Source organism: Schistocerca serialis, chromosome 1, assembly GCF_023864345.2.
Source record: "Schistocerca serialis cubense isolate TAMUIC-IGC-003099 chromosome 1, iqSchSeri2.2, whole genome shotgun sequence".
Classification (NCBI taxonomy): Eukaryota; Metazoa; Arthropoda; class Insecta; order Orthoptera; family Acrididae; genus Schistocerca; species Schistocerca serialis.
The window spans coordinates 1,048,423,971-1,048,438,800 of record NC_064638.1 but is presented as its reverse complement, the minus strand read 5'-3'; the positions used below and the strand labels follow the sequence as shown (position 1 = coordinate 1,048,438,800).

General features: G+C 44.8%; 2 protein-coding genes across 3 annotated transcripts in view; one reads left to right on the top strand and one right to left on the bottom strand.

Moving 5' to 3' along the window:
* LOC126414911 (epidermal retinol dehydrogenase 2) overlaps positions 1-14,830 on the top strand; it is a 288,608-nt gene that overhangs the window by 162,755 nt on the left and 111,023 nt on the right. The gene's annotated exons all lie outside the window — the stretch shown is intronic.
* Positions 1-14,830, bottom strand: part of LOC126455193 (calaxin-like) — a 210,949-nt gene that overhangs the window by 147,589 nt on the left and 48,530 nt on the right. The gene's annotated exons all lie outside the window — the stretch shown is intronic.

The following is a 14,830-nucleotide window of genomic DNA, read 5'->3' as shown; positions in this document are numbered from 1 at the left end:
TTTAGTTACTTCACCAGAAAGTCTTGGACTTCTTCCGAGCCGGCCAGAGTGGCCGAGCGGTTCTAGGCGCTACAGTCAGGAACCGCGAGACCGCTATGGTCCCAGTTTCGAATCCTGCCTCGGGCATGGACGTGTGTGATGTCCTTAGGTTAGTTAGGTTTAAGTAGTTCTAAGTTCTAAGAAACTGATGACCTCAGATGTTAAGTCCCATAGTGCTCAGAGCCATTTGAACTTCTTCCGATGTTCAATTTTTATACACTGTAATATTTAAAGAAATTAGTTTACCATGTGCTCCTAATGGCTACGATAAACATATCACTCTGCGATTCGCAAAGAGTTCGTAAATTGCAGTTCCTTCCAGTTAACTTAACAAAAATATTTCCCACGAATAATCAATTACTATCGCGACTGAAAATTTCTTCTTATCACTTTCAAACTATTTATTCTTAAAAATTGTTCTTTTCTCTGCGGTTGTGGGCAGCAGCCCGACCATCGCCCTTGACACTCCAACGCCTCGGTGGGGCACACAGTCCATTCGAGAGTCCCCGATCGCTGGTGCGAAACTGTGACGTCCAGAACCTTCTAGCACATCGATACTTCAACAACGGAAATGAGCTGTTAATACCGATCTTCATTAAGGGCATCGATAATAATAGTACTCCTGCAAGTGTTACGCTTATTAGTTCAGACTTGAATATTGAAACCGAGGAAGAGGGAACGGTAGTTAAGATTCTGAATTCGCATTTGAAGGATCACGACTCAAACCGCCGTCAAGCCTTCCACATATAGGTTTCCTGTGATTTCTTTGAATAGACTGAGGTAAATTCCTGGGTTAAAACTTTTTCTGTACTTGAAAACCATATAATGGGGTTTTAAATTAACCTTTCATATTTCGATACTGAAGATACTGAAGCTCAGAGAAGAACTCTGGACTGATGATTTTTTTTTTTTTTTTTTTTTGTATTATATGTGGTTATACTGAGTCTGCTTCCGGTTCGCAAGACGTGACAAAGCTACTTCCCTAGAATCAATCTTTACTCAAGAAAATGATAGAGTTCACCGCACACGAATTACACAACCACTGCCATTAGCTACTGTAGCTATGTTATTTACATAGACAGGAGGCAGGTGGGGTGCGAATGCAGTACTGTCTATTTCTGCTAACAGGCCTCACCGACGCATGTTTTTCAACCCTTTTTTTTAAAAGAAAAATGGCAGGAGTGCTATGTTTTGTGGACGTGAACAGCAGACAACATAGCTGAAAGTAAGGATTACGTATGCACAGATATAAGGCTCAGTATTAGATTATGCCGTAAAAAAACGATAAAGGAAGTAGCAAAATCACTGTGGCGAGGCAACGTCCAAGGACCGTACTTGGAAAGGGTGGTGTTATCGAGTGACTTGGTTTTGCAAATAATTTACACTCGTTGTAATGGGAACGTTTGCTTACTATAAATGGATGTTATCATGAATGTCTCTCTGGTATTTATGTCTGTAATATCTAGCTCCAGACCCTGTTCTCTACCAGCATCTAAGGAAATAATCTAAGAAGAAATGTACGGAACTCGATAGAAATTTGACCGGATCTTACAATCTTCCGTATAATATAGCAGTTCCGGTCGTGTTTTCATGTCGCTGCTGACATTTGTGCACAGGCAGAGAAGATTCGAAAGGGACGAACGCAGCAATTTACGGACCATGAGCGAACCTCAAGACTTAACAGCCGCAGTAGCGAACTATAGCGTTCAAGTGGTAGTGGTTGGTCAATGATGAAACTACATGGGAAAACTCCTTACGCGAGTTACGCAGATCTTGTTTGAAATTTCTGACATTGATTTTAGCATCTTACATTAGAGACTAGAGATCGACCCTCACGGGTCGGTTTGGAGCATCACTCCAGACGAAAGGAAATGGTTAGACTGAGTCCAGAGTAAGATACCGAATCTTGAAAGTATGGGAGTCCATAAGAATGTTGAAGGAAGGTCCGCTTGACTGGTTTGTTCATAAAAATGGGTATCGTCTGTAGGCCGATGGTCCAGTCCAGTATACGTGCAGAACAAGTTTTCTCCTAGAGCGTGTGGTAACCGCCCGGAGCATGCAGGGCTACACACACACACGCCCGCGGCGGTCACGTGCTGCCTTGAGGTCATGGCCACCAAACTGTGCCAAGAGCGACAGCCGCGTTCGGCTCAGGCCTTCACCGATGGCCCCGGACACACAGACACCTGCTGCTGCACTTCCACTCTCCCAGACCAACCTGTTCCGTCCCAACGCCATTTTGTACAGGATCGATACGCAAAACAAATGCACTATCACAGTCCAACAGAGTAGCTGACGTGCTCTTGACAGCAGTCAACACCTAAATGGTAAATAGCGGTGATCAGGATCCGAGACTATAGCTCACACCCCAAATGTAAGGATGTAGAGGCCTATCTCACTAGGGGTAAGATAGATACCGCCTACAGGATAATTAAAGAGACCTTTGGAGATAAGAGAACGACTTGTATGAATATCAAGAGCTCAGATGGAAACCCAGTTCCAAGCAAAGAAGGGAAAGCAGAAAGGTGGAAGGAGTATATAGAGGGTCTATACAAGGGCGATGTACTTGAGGACAATATTATGGAAATGGAAGAGGATGTAGATGAAGATGAAATGGGAGATATGATACTGCGTGAAGAGTTTGACAGAGCACTGAAAGACCTGAGTCGAAACAAAGCCCCCGGAGTAGACAATATTCCATTGGAACTACTGACGGCCGTGGGAGAGCCAGTCCTGACAAAACTCTACCATCTGGTGAGGAAGATGTATGAGACAGGCGAAATACCCTCAGACTTCAAGAAGAATATAATAATTCCAATCCCAAAGAAAGCAGGTGTTGACAGATGTGAAAATTACCGAACTATCAGCTTAATAAGTCACAGCTGCAAAATACTAACGCGAATTCTTTACAGAGGAATGGAAAAACTAGTAGAAGCCAACATCGGGGAAGATCAGTTTGGATTCCGTAGAAACACTGGAACACGTGAGGCAATACTGACCTTACGACTTATCTTAGAAGAAAGATTAAGGAAAGGCAAACCTACGTTTCTAGCATTTGTAGACTTAGAGAAAGCTTTTGACAATGTTGACTGGAATACTCTCTTTCAAATTCTGAAGGTGGCAGGGGTAAAATACAGGGAGCGAAAGGCTATTTACGATTTGTACAGAAACCAGATGGCAGTTATAAGAGTCGAGGGACATGAAAGGGAAGCAGTCGTTGGGAAGGGAGTAAGACAGGGTTGTAGCCTCTCCCAGATGTTGTTCAATCTGTATATTGAGCAAGCAGTAAAGGAAACAAAAGAAAAATTCGGAGTAGGTATTAAAATTCATGGAGAAGAAATAAAAACTTTGAGGTTCGCCGATGACATTGTAATTCTGTCAGAGACAGCAAAGGACTTGGAAGAGCAGTTGAATGGAATGGACAGTGTCTTGAAAGGAGGATATAAGATGAATATCAACAAAAGCAAAACAAGGATAATGGAATGTAGTCTAATTAAGTCGGGTGATGCTGAGGGAATTAGATTAGGAAATGAAGCACTTAAAGTAGTAAAGGAGTTTTGCTATTTGGGGAGCAAAATAAGTGATGATGGTCGAAGTAGAGAGGATATAAAATGTAGGCTGGCAATGGCAAGGAAAGCGTTTCTGAAGAAGAGAAATTTGTTAACATTGAGTATTGATTTAAGTGTCAGGAAGTCATTTCTGAAAGTATTTGTATGGAGTGTAGCCATGTATGGAAGTGAAACATGGACGATAAATAGTTGGGACAAGAAGAGAATAGAAGCTTTCGAAATGTGGTGCTATAGAAGAATGCTGAAGATTAGATGGGTAGATCACATAACTAATGAGGAAGTATTGAATAGGATTGGGGAGAAGAGAAGTTTGTGGCGCAACTTGACCAGAAGAAGGGATCGGTTGGTAGGACATGTTCTGAGGCATCAAGGGATCACCAATTTAGTATTGGAGGGCAGCGTGGAGGGTAAAAATCGTAGAGGGAGACCAAGAGATGAATACACTAAGCAGATTCAGAAGGATGTAGGTTGCAGTAGGTACTGGGAGATGAAAAAGCTTGCACAGGATAGAGTAGCATGGAGAGCTGCATCAAACCAGTCCCAGGACTGAAGACCACAACAACAACAACAACAACAACCCAACATACACTCTCGTGAGTACTATCTCATGGTGTGTAGCCAAAAGTACACTGTCAAGAGGTTCACACACATTAATCGCCGGTACAAGCCGTACCAAACAGGTTAAAGTGTCTCAGTACCTAGAATTCCCCTGGAAAGATAGAACCGAGTTCTTCCTTTATTCTTTTGTTTTAGAGAGGATGGAATTTAACACAAAACTGTATTGCATAGTTTACGGCGCGTTATTTGACTCCAACACGTCTTGGCCATATGCCGACAAAATATCGCTGAGGAAAACGACAGGCACCGCCGGGATTTACAGCAGCTAATTCCTCAGTCCAGTGATAACGCCTCACCGATATGCTACGCCTTCCCAACTGAGAAGTTGTTTTCAGCATATTAAAAAATTATCGTTTTAAACAAATGTCGATTTTCAATGACGACATTATTGGGGGGGGGGGGGGGGGAGGGGTGAGGAAAAGGAGGCGTAGGGGGAAGAAGAGTTTTTACTTTTTGGTTCACGACGCCAAGCTTACAACACAGAGCTTGCAGGAAGCGATAATGGAACATCTGTTGACAAGCCTTCATTTGCAAACTCAGGAAGAAACGTCTGACCCTCGAAAACAGCAAATTACGAGGGTAATCCCAAAAGTAAGGTCTCTTATTTTTTTGTAAGTACATAGACCTGTTTATTTCTACAATGGTTTACATCAGTTTATAGCTTGAACATTTAGCTATTTTTCGACATAATCACCATTTCTGTCGATGCATTTTTGTAGACGCTGTGGCAGTTTTTGTATGCCCATATCATACCAGCTCGCCGCCATGCTGTTCAGAAAGTTATGAACCTCTTCTTTCACCTCGTCGTCGGAGTTGAATCGTTTTCCGTCCAAATCTTCTTTTAACATAGGAAACAGGTGAAAGTCACTGGGCGCCAAGTCAGAACTATAGAGTGGGTGGGTGATTGTGTTACAATGATACAGTTGCAGGAGAGCAACGGTTTGCCGAGCGATGTGTGGGCGAGCGTTGTCATGGAGAATGTGTACACCCTTGCTCAACATTCCTCTTCTCCGGTTCTGAACTGCCCGTTTGAGTTTTTTCAGAGTCTCATGGTACCTATCAGCGTTAATTGTGGTCTCAGTGGGCATAAAGTCGACCAACAATACCCCTTTCCGATCCCAAAAAACGGTTGTTATGACTTTACTGGTAGACTGTGTTTGTTGAAATTCCGCGGCTTTGGCGAAAAAGGATGCCGCCACTGGCGTGATCGTTGCTTGGTCTCAGGTGTAAAGTGGTATGCCCAAGTTTTGTCACCCGTGACAACTGAGTCCTGAAAGTTGTCCTGTTCGGCAGCAAGGTGGTGAAGAAATGCGCGGGAAGCATCAACTGATTGCCACATGTGAAGCTCAGTCAGCATGCGTGGCACCCACCTTGCACACACCTTCCGGCAGTTCAATGTTTCAGTTAAAATTCTGTGAGCGGTGCTTCGGGAAACCTCAGGAACCAACGCGCAGAGATCATCCAGGGTGATCCGCCGATCTTTACGCATGCTTTGCTCAACCTTCAATACTGTCTCCTCAGAAATAGACGGTCTCCCGCTCCTTTGTTCGTCGTGAATTTCGGTCCGACCAGCTGCAAAATCTCTACACCATATTTTGGACATCCACGTACGACTCACCATACACTTCCGTCAATTGGCGATGGATTTCAATAGTCACAGTGCCCTTTGCGTTCTAAAACCTAATAACTGCCCGCAATTCGCACTTGGCGGTAACATCCAACGGGAGCTCCATTCTCAACGGGTGCCAAGCCAAGACTGAGCTCGGCGTGCGCATGTTTACACACAGCGCGTGAAGCACTCTTCATAACAGTATGACCAACTGCCACACAAAGACAGTTCTGTACTTATAAAATATAGGAGACCTTACTTTTGGGATTACCCTCGTAATTGTAGTCGTCATGATGTTAGCGACTGGGAAACTCTGCAGTCAGTTAAAACTTTCGAAATTTAGTACGTCCACGCCTCAACACAGAACGTGGAGGTCGGAGGCTTACCCGCTCTCTCAAGTAGCACAGGCAGATCTGGCGACAGAATAAAAAACTAGTGCTGGCAGAAGTGTTTTGGAGCAGACCAGTCAGCGACCAGCAGAAAATAACATCGACATTTACTACTGCAGCGACTAAGGGATCTTAGAGGCTGGACCGTGGATCAATGGAAATGTATGGCCTGCTCGGATGAACTGAGTTTCTTGTTGCAGCAGGTAAATGGCCGTGTTTGACAACGCATCATCCATTTCTTGATGCAATAATTTATCAACAGCCGTATGTACTGTAGAAATTTATTTTATGAACTTCTTATGTGCTACCAGTTTCGGCATTACATTGATGCCATCTTCAGGCCCCACACGTCATAGTCGTAAAATCGCATACACGGAAGGAGCCATGTAACTGGATCCGTGAATCAAATCGCTATGCAACAGACTATTTTACGACTATGACTGTGGGGCCTGAAGATGGCATCAATGTAATGCCGAAACTGGTAGCACATAAAGAGTTCGTGAAATAAATTTCTACAATACATGCGGCTGTTGGTAAATTACTGCATCAATAAACACATGCCAGCCGTTGTCCCACAGTCCATAATGGATCAACAAAGACGCATCGCCCAGGCGAATGGCTGCTCGAAACGCACCGCTCCACGTACGCAGGTTGACGGGGTAGTATTACGTTATAGGGGAGATGGACTACTTTAACGGGATAAGTCCGAACAAACAGACACCATATCCATATAAGTATATCGTTCTGGCAATACCGGCCATGACCTTCTTCTTCTTCTGTGCGGATGCACACATATTACCCGAACTCTTACGGGACTTGGTAAGAATGTCTTCCACGGGTAATGAGCATGTTGGGTAAGGACACAACGAATGCAGTGTGTGGACATATAAGGTGAGAATGTGCGTCTCGCGGGAGGCGTGCGCGAGATAGTCGCTGCAGTCGTCCTATCCTCTGTGGGCCGGTGGCTCACAAGGGAACCTCCCCATCGCACCCCCCTCAGATTTAGTTATAAGTTGGCACAGTGGATAGGCCTTGAAAAACTGAACACAGATCAATCGAGAAAACAGGAAGAAGTTGTATGGAACTATGAAAAAAATAAGCAAAATATACAAACTGAGTAGTCCATGCGCAAGATAGGTAACATCAAGGACAGTATAAACTCAGGAACGCCGTGGTCCCGTTGTTAGCGTGAGGAGCTGCGGCACGAGAGGTTCTTGGTTCAAGACTGCCCTCTAGTGCAAAATTTCGTTTCTTTTTTTCGCAAAGTTATGATCTGTCGTTCGTTCATTGACGTCACTGTTCACTGTAATAAGTTTAGTGTCTGTGTTTTGCGACCATACCGCAAAACTGTGCGATTAGTAGATGAAAGGACGTGCCTCTCCAATGGGATCCGAAAACATTTGATCGCAAGGTCATAGGTCAACCGATTCCTCCACAGGAAAACACGTCTGATAAATTCTATACGACACTGGTGACGGCATGTGCGTCACATGACAGTTGGCGAATGGGTAAAAAGATTCTTCTACCTTGCCCGATTTAGGTTTTCTTGTGGATGTGATAATCACTCCCAAAAAAGTGATGAAAACATAAGAGTTTGTCACATAAATTGCAACAAATGAATGCAACAGTTTCAGAGTCGCACAGTTTTCCCTGTGCTCTGTCAAAACATATGTTTTTAACGTTTTCATACAACGTCCCCATACTACGGCGCAGTTACCTCGCGTCGGACGGACGGCCAGATAATAATTGTCTGAAAATAAAAAATTAAATTTTTCAATCGAGGAAAGACTTGAACGAAGGACCTCTCGTTCCGCAGCTGCTCACGCTAACCACGGGACCACGGCGCTTCTGAGCTAATACTATCCTTGATGTTACCTATCTTGCGCATGGACTACTCAGTTTGTATATTTTGCTTATTTTTTTCATAGTTCCACACAACTTCTTCCCGTTTTCTCGATTGATCTTTGTTCAGTTTTTCAAGGCCTATCCACTGTGCCAACTTATAACTAAATCTGAGGGGGATGCGATGGGGAGGTTCCCTTGTCAGATGGACAGAGCGTCTGCTATGTAAGCAGGAGATCCCGGGTTCGAGTCCCGGTCGGGACACACATTTTCACCTGTCCCCGTTGATATATATCAACGCCCGTCAGCAGCTGAAGGTATTAATATATAATTCTAATTACTTTAACGGGAGTTGTGGCAGTTACCTCAGGCACCGTGACGGCTGTGGATTACGTGACCGTTATTGCGAACTATCTCCATCCTGTAACGCTTGATGTATTCCCTGAAGGCGATGGCATCTTCCAACAGTATAACGATTCGTGTCACGACGCTACACTCGTGCTATAGTGGTTTGAGGGGCATAATAGTGAACTCAGTTTGACTCAATGGTTACCAAATTCGCCTGATCAAAGTGTGATCGAGTAGATCTTCGACGTTATCAGATACCAGCTGTGCACCCACAAGCCACCGGCCCATAATTTACAGGATTCACATGACCTGTGAGTAGTCACTTGTGCCACGTGCCTTTGGAAACCTACGAATGAGTTGTTGAGTCCAGGCCACCCAAAACTACATCCATACTCCGCAAGCCACCTGACGGTGTGTGTTCTTTAAAGAACATGCTATGGATTGTCCGTCAAGAAATTCTCTTCATAGGTTCCTCGGTAGAAGACCAACAGAGCGTGCCGGCCGCTGTGGCCGAGCGGTTCTAGGCGCTTCAGTCCGGAACCGCGCGACCGCTACGGTTGCAAGTTCGAATCCTGCCTCGGGCATGGATGTGTGTGACGTCTTTAGGTTAGTTAGGTTTAAGTAGTTCTAAGTTGTAGGGGACTGATGACGTCAGATGTTAAGTCCCAACGTGCTCAGAGCCATTTGAAACATTTTTGAACCAACAGAGCGTATTTGTATCACCGTAGGTGTAGTGTACCGAATGTTTGTCAACGGTAAAGAAAGAAAACTCCTGCATGTAACTGTGAGAAGCGTTGATTAAATAATCGCGACTTCAGTGGTTAAATTCAGATGTTTGTCCATGCAGATATAGCTCAGAATCTGGTTCCAGAGGAAACTATTGTTTCATGAAGTGGATAGCTAAGGTTAAAAAATTTGATAAAGTAATGATGCCATTTTCTGTCTTTTCCTTGAGGGCCGACGTAATCTAAAATTTGCACACATTAATAAAAGTAGTAACTGTATCAAGTTTGGAAACTTCAGTCTTCCAGCCCACAATTATTCTACACTGCCACAAATATAGGAGTTCGACAAAAGTATGGAAACGTCACGAGAAATACATTCTTGAACGTAAGTGAAAAGCTAGCAAGCCTGCGTTTGGTGCTGTTTTATTTGACCACGTCCGGCACGTGTGCAATTTCCTCAATACGTTCCAAGTGTCAGTCGTCGTCAGAAAGGTGTTCTGTGTTGTTTCGAGTGCATTGTATCGGAGCTAAGTGAATTCTAACGTGGGCAAATTGTTGATACTTTTATGGTAGCCGAAATGTTCTAAAAGGTACCATATGAAAGACTTTCACTGCATACAGAGAAAGTGGAAAAAGATCACTAAGCCACAACGTGGATGACAGTGTGTGTTGAGTGATCGTGACAGACGCTCATTAAAGAAGACTGTGTCGAAAAATAACAGGAAAACCGCGAAAGTAACTGCAGAACTGAACGTCGCATTTGCGAACCCTGTCAGCATCAAAACAACACGAAGGGAGCTCCAGAAACAGGGAATTGGATGGCGAGATGGAATGCCAAAATCACTCATTAGTGATGCAGATGCTCATAAGAGGAAAGCTTTGCACCGAATCCGTAAAACGTGGACCACTGAGCAATGGAAGAGAGTCATTTGGTCGGGATGAGTCTCGCTGCACACTATTTCCAACTTCCTGCCGAGTTTATGTCCCAGGAGTGAAACATGGCGGGGTTTCAGTGATCATTTGGGAAACCATATCGTGGTATTCCGCGGATACTGTGCAAGGTCTTATACTGCCAAGGAGTATGTGACCACTTTGGCTGATAAAGTTCATCCCATGGCACAATGTTCATTCCTCAAAAGTGATGCTACATTCCAAGACGATAGGTTCCTGTTCACACAGTTCGCATCGTCCATGACTGGTTTTGTGAGCACAGCGATGAATTGTCGCATGTCCCTTGGCCACCGGATCTCAATATTACTGACCCTTTGTAAGGTGGCTATAATTTCGCACCTTACAAGCACTCATCCACATACACTCCTTGAAATTGAAATAAGAACACCGTGAATTCATTGTCCCAGGAAGGGGAAACTTTATTGACACATTCCTGGGGTCAGATACATCACATGATCACACTGTCAGAACCACAGGCACATAGACACAGGCAACAGAGCATGCACAACGTCGGCACTAGTACAGTGTATATCCACCTTTCGCAGCAATGCAGGCTGCTGTTCTCCCATGGAGCCGATCGTAGAGATGCTGGATGTAGTCCTGTGGAACGGCTTGCCATGCCATTTCCACCTGGCGCCTCAGTTGGACCAGCGTTCGTGCTGGACGTGCAGACCGCGTGAGACGACGCTTCATCCAGTCCCAAACATGCTCAATGGGGGACAGATCCGGAGATCTTGCTGGCCAGGGTAGTTGACTTACACCTTCTAGAGCACGTTGGGTGGCACGGGATACATGCGGACGTGCATTGTCCTGTTGGAACAGCAAGTTCCCTTGCCGGTCTAGGAATGGTAGAACGATGGGTTCGATGACGGTTTGGATGTACCGTGCACTATTCAGTGTCCCCTCGACGATCACCAGTGGTGTACGGCCAGTGTAGGAGATCGCTCCCCACACCATGATGCCGAGTGTTGGCCCTGTGTGCCTCGGTGGTATGCAGTCCTGATTGTGGCGCTCACCTGCACGGCGCCAAACACGCATACGACCATCATTGGCACCAAGGCAGAAGCGACTCTCATCGCTGAAGACGACACGTCTCCATTCGTCCCTCCATTCACGCCTGTCGCGACACCACTGGAGGCGGGCTGCACGATGTTGGGGCGTGAGCGGAAGACGGCCTAACGGTGTGCGGGACCGTAGCCCAGCTTCATGGAGACGGTTGCGAATGGTCCTCGCCGATACCCCAGGAGCAACAGTGTCCCTAATTTGCTGGGAAGTGGCGGTGCGGTCCCCTACGGCACTGCGTAGGATCCTACGGTCTTGGCGTGCATCAGTGCGTCGCTGCGGTCCGGTCCCAGGTCGACGGGCACGTGCACCTTCCGCCGACCACTGGCGACAACATCGATGTACTGTGGAGACCTCACGCCCCACGTGTTGAGCAATTCGGCGGTACGTCCATCCGGCCTCCCGCATGCCCACTATACGCCCTCGCTCAACTGCACATACGGTTCACCTCCACGCTGTCGCGGCATGCTACCAGTGTTAAAGACTGCGATGGAGCTCCGTATGCCACGGCAAACTGGCTGACACTGACGGCGGCGGTGCACAAATGCTGCGCAGCTAGCGCCATTCGACGGCCAACACCGCGGTTCCTGGTGTGTCCGCTGTGCCGTGCGTGTGATCATTGCTTGTACAGCCCTCTCGCAGTGTCCGGAGCAAGTATGGTGGGTCTGACACACCGGTGTCAATGTGTTCTTTTTTCCATTTCCAGGAGTGTACTTTGCTGTGATCTACAAACACAATTAGGTATCATGTGATAGGTTGTACATCGTATACATGAATATATAAGGGAGACTCACGTTGTCACGTACGTACATAAATAATTGTTAACGCTTATCACGTGAAAGTTGACTGAGTGTCTTTATTATAAAAACGGCGTAATGAATGATTGCCTATACTAGTAGAGGTTGGAACGCCAGTGGAAATGAATGGCTGGCGGAACTAAAGCCCTGGGTGGAAGGCCCACACAGGTGTGTTGGTCCTGCTTAAACACAGGAAATAGCAAGACAGACGTCGTAGCACGTAAGTGCTGGAACACAATAGAGTCGCGGCCGGCCGATTTGTAGCCGAACCGAAGGGATTATACTTCCTAAACGCTGAAAATCTTGGACGCGGGTGAGAGGAACGAAGAAGCGGCACCTCGGAAACCACGCAGGCTGGGTTATTTCCAAGGATTTTTACTCAGAAGGGTACCATTGTACGAGTATAGGTTTTTCCTCGCACACTTTCCGCGCTGGACGACAAAAGACTAAAATATGGTTGGTCGGCGTTCGGAAGAATCTGAAGAGAGGGAGAATATTCCGTGGTTTCGGGATTATGATTCGTTTGCGGAATTACGATGGTGGGGAGCCGAGCCTTGCTGGGAAGCCAGCGCTGGAGAGACGAGGTCTTCCGTTGTGAGGGCCCATGTGTGACGATCGCTCGGTATCATCTTTGTTGGTACAGACGGACTTGCTGTCTTTTTGCTCTCAGGAGAGTTTATAGTTAGAACAGTTAGGTACTATACTGTTGCGAACCTATACGATTCTGGACTTCACCTCCAGGTTGGAAGTCGTTGTTGAGCACGCAGCGTTCAGTAATTGAGGGCATTCCTTCTGCCTATATTTACGTTGAGACGTTGTGTGAACTCCGTCCTTGTGGCTGGGAGTTCGCGTTTCTCATCTGTAGAACACAAAGAAGAGAAGACAGTATTAGAATATATTAGTCAGAGGACCGCCTGCCGTCCTAGTGTTTGAAGGAGTTTTATTTTGCGGCTCCGGCCTATTAGGACTATAAAAGCTAAACAGTTGTGATCACGTTAGTTTATTTCCACTGAGGTTCCACGCCATCGTAGATCATCTCTGAAAGTAGTGTCTTCTAGTGTTTGGTACGTAGATGATGCCAGTCTTTTCGCGTTTTTTATATTACATCGCACAGTCATAATAACGGGCAGAGTTGGACAATTGATTAGTAATTTTACTTAGGAAATGTAAACTTTGTAACAAAAAAGTTTTTTATATAAGTCTACAATAAATATATAAGCAGGCACCACGTTTATCATTTAGTAGTATTAGTTGCCTTAATCATTCATTTATGTTTAGGTTGTAATTTATATGTTAAAGTCCATTAAGAGATCCTAAGATCTGCTTCAGTGGGTAGTCCGACAGGGCCAAATCTTCATTTTAGCGTTTATTAATTTCCGTTGCGCACATTCATTTTACACCCGCCTGGAGTAGCATCTTGGACCTTTGTGTTTGATTTACTTTAGTGAGCAGGGTACGCCATCACTCTCCATCTCCATCATCCTTACCTGATCTTGCCACTATTTTGCAGAAAGAATGGTGTAAGATTCCCTTGAAAACTATACTGGACCTGTATTTATCCATTCCGGGACGACTGGAAGCTGTTTTGGATGTCAGTGGGTTTCCTAAACCGTATTAGCCATGGTGTAATGTGCCTTGTAAGCCGAAAACCGGTTAGCACAATAAAAGTAGTACTATAGAACAGAAGCGAACTAGTGCTTCTCATGATGTTTCCATATTTTTGTCCACCCCACCCAGGCGATGCACAGCGTATCTTTTGCGTTTTAGCAATTTAGTAATTTATTTTCCTGAAAATGTTTTTTTCACTTTCTCAGTGACCGCTCCAATGTTGCGAAAGGCACGCCGCAAGGACGTTTCGCAGCCACGTAAAGAAAAAGTTCGTCTACTTTCTGTGTATGATACGTTCCGCCTACAGCCAGGCAGTTTTTCCAGAGTGAGCGTTCACTTTTCGCGTCAGTGACGGCGCAACAGAAGCTGCTAAACTTTCTCCTTTCACGCGGAGCCCATGCCATTCACACCTAACTTCTCTCCCACTTGACAGCGACGTACTTGAGAACGTGCGACCTCATCGCTACATCTATAGAATCACTCATGTTTGTATTGGCGAAAGACACGGCTGTAAACTGTGTTTAGTTTCACCGGCCGTACACTGTATCAGGGTTGTTAAGAACGTGCTTACGGAGACAAGAAAAGCGACACCTGAATTTTGCGTACTGGTTGAACAGCAGTAAATGTAATAAATGTCATAACATGTTGTCAATCAATACAAAACATGATATGGTAACGTAGCTTCTTGCAGCCGACTTTTAACGGTGGAAATACGTTGGATTTTTTTGTTTTTCTTATCTGTGAATGATGAGGTGACTGAGACACTGAGAGAGAGGTCCAAATCTCTGTTCAGTCATTGTGAGTTACATTCTAGTAAGTTACATAAGAGATGGTGTAACCTCCCCACAAAAATTTAAAAATGACAATATTATTTAAGAATGCTAACCTCCCTAGCAATTAAATTTAATGACAATAAAAATGAGAATCGCAATCTGACCCAAGTATAAGTTCCTCACGAAAATAATGAAAGTCAATTCAGTGATAAGAAAATCTCAGTGATAATGATAATTCAATTAAACCGAAATATCGGTCTTTGGCCCTGTGCAAAAATCAGAATTAAATTCTTACCTCATTGTAACTGCTAGTCAAATTTCTGCTCTTATTCTTGCGCACGGCTTGGAGGAACTCCATTGCAAATAATAATATTCTTTTTTTTTTTTGTAATTTAACTGAAACTTTTCTTTAAGGGAAGTGGAACGAAATCGTTAGTTCAATTAAATAAATTTTTTTTTTTTGTAAAATTGCTTTTGAAATCAAAATTATTATTGGGGCA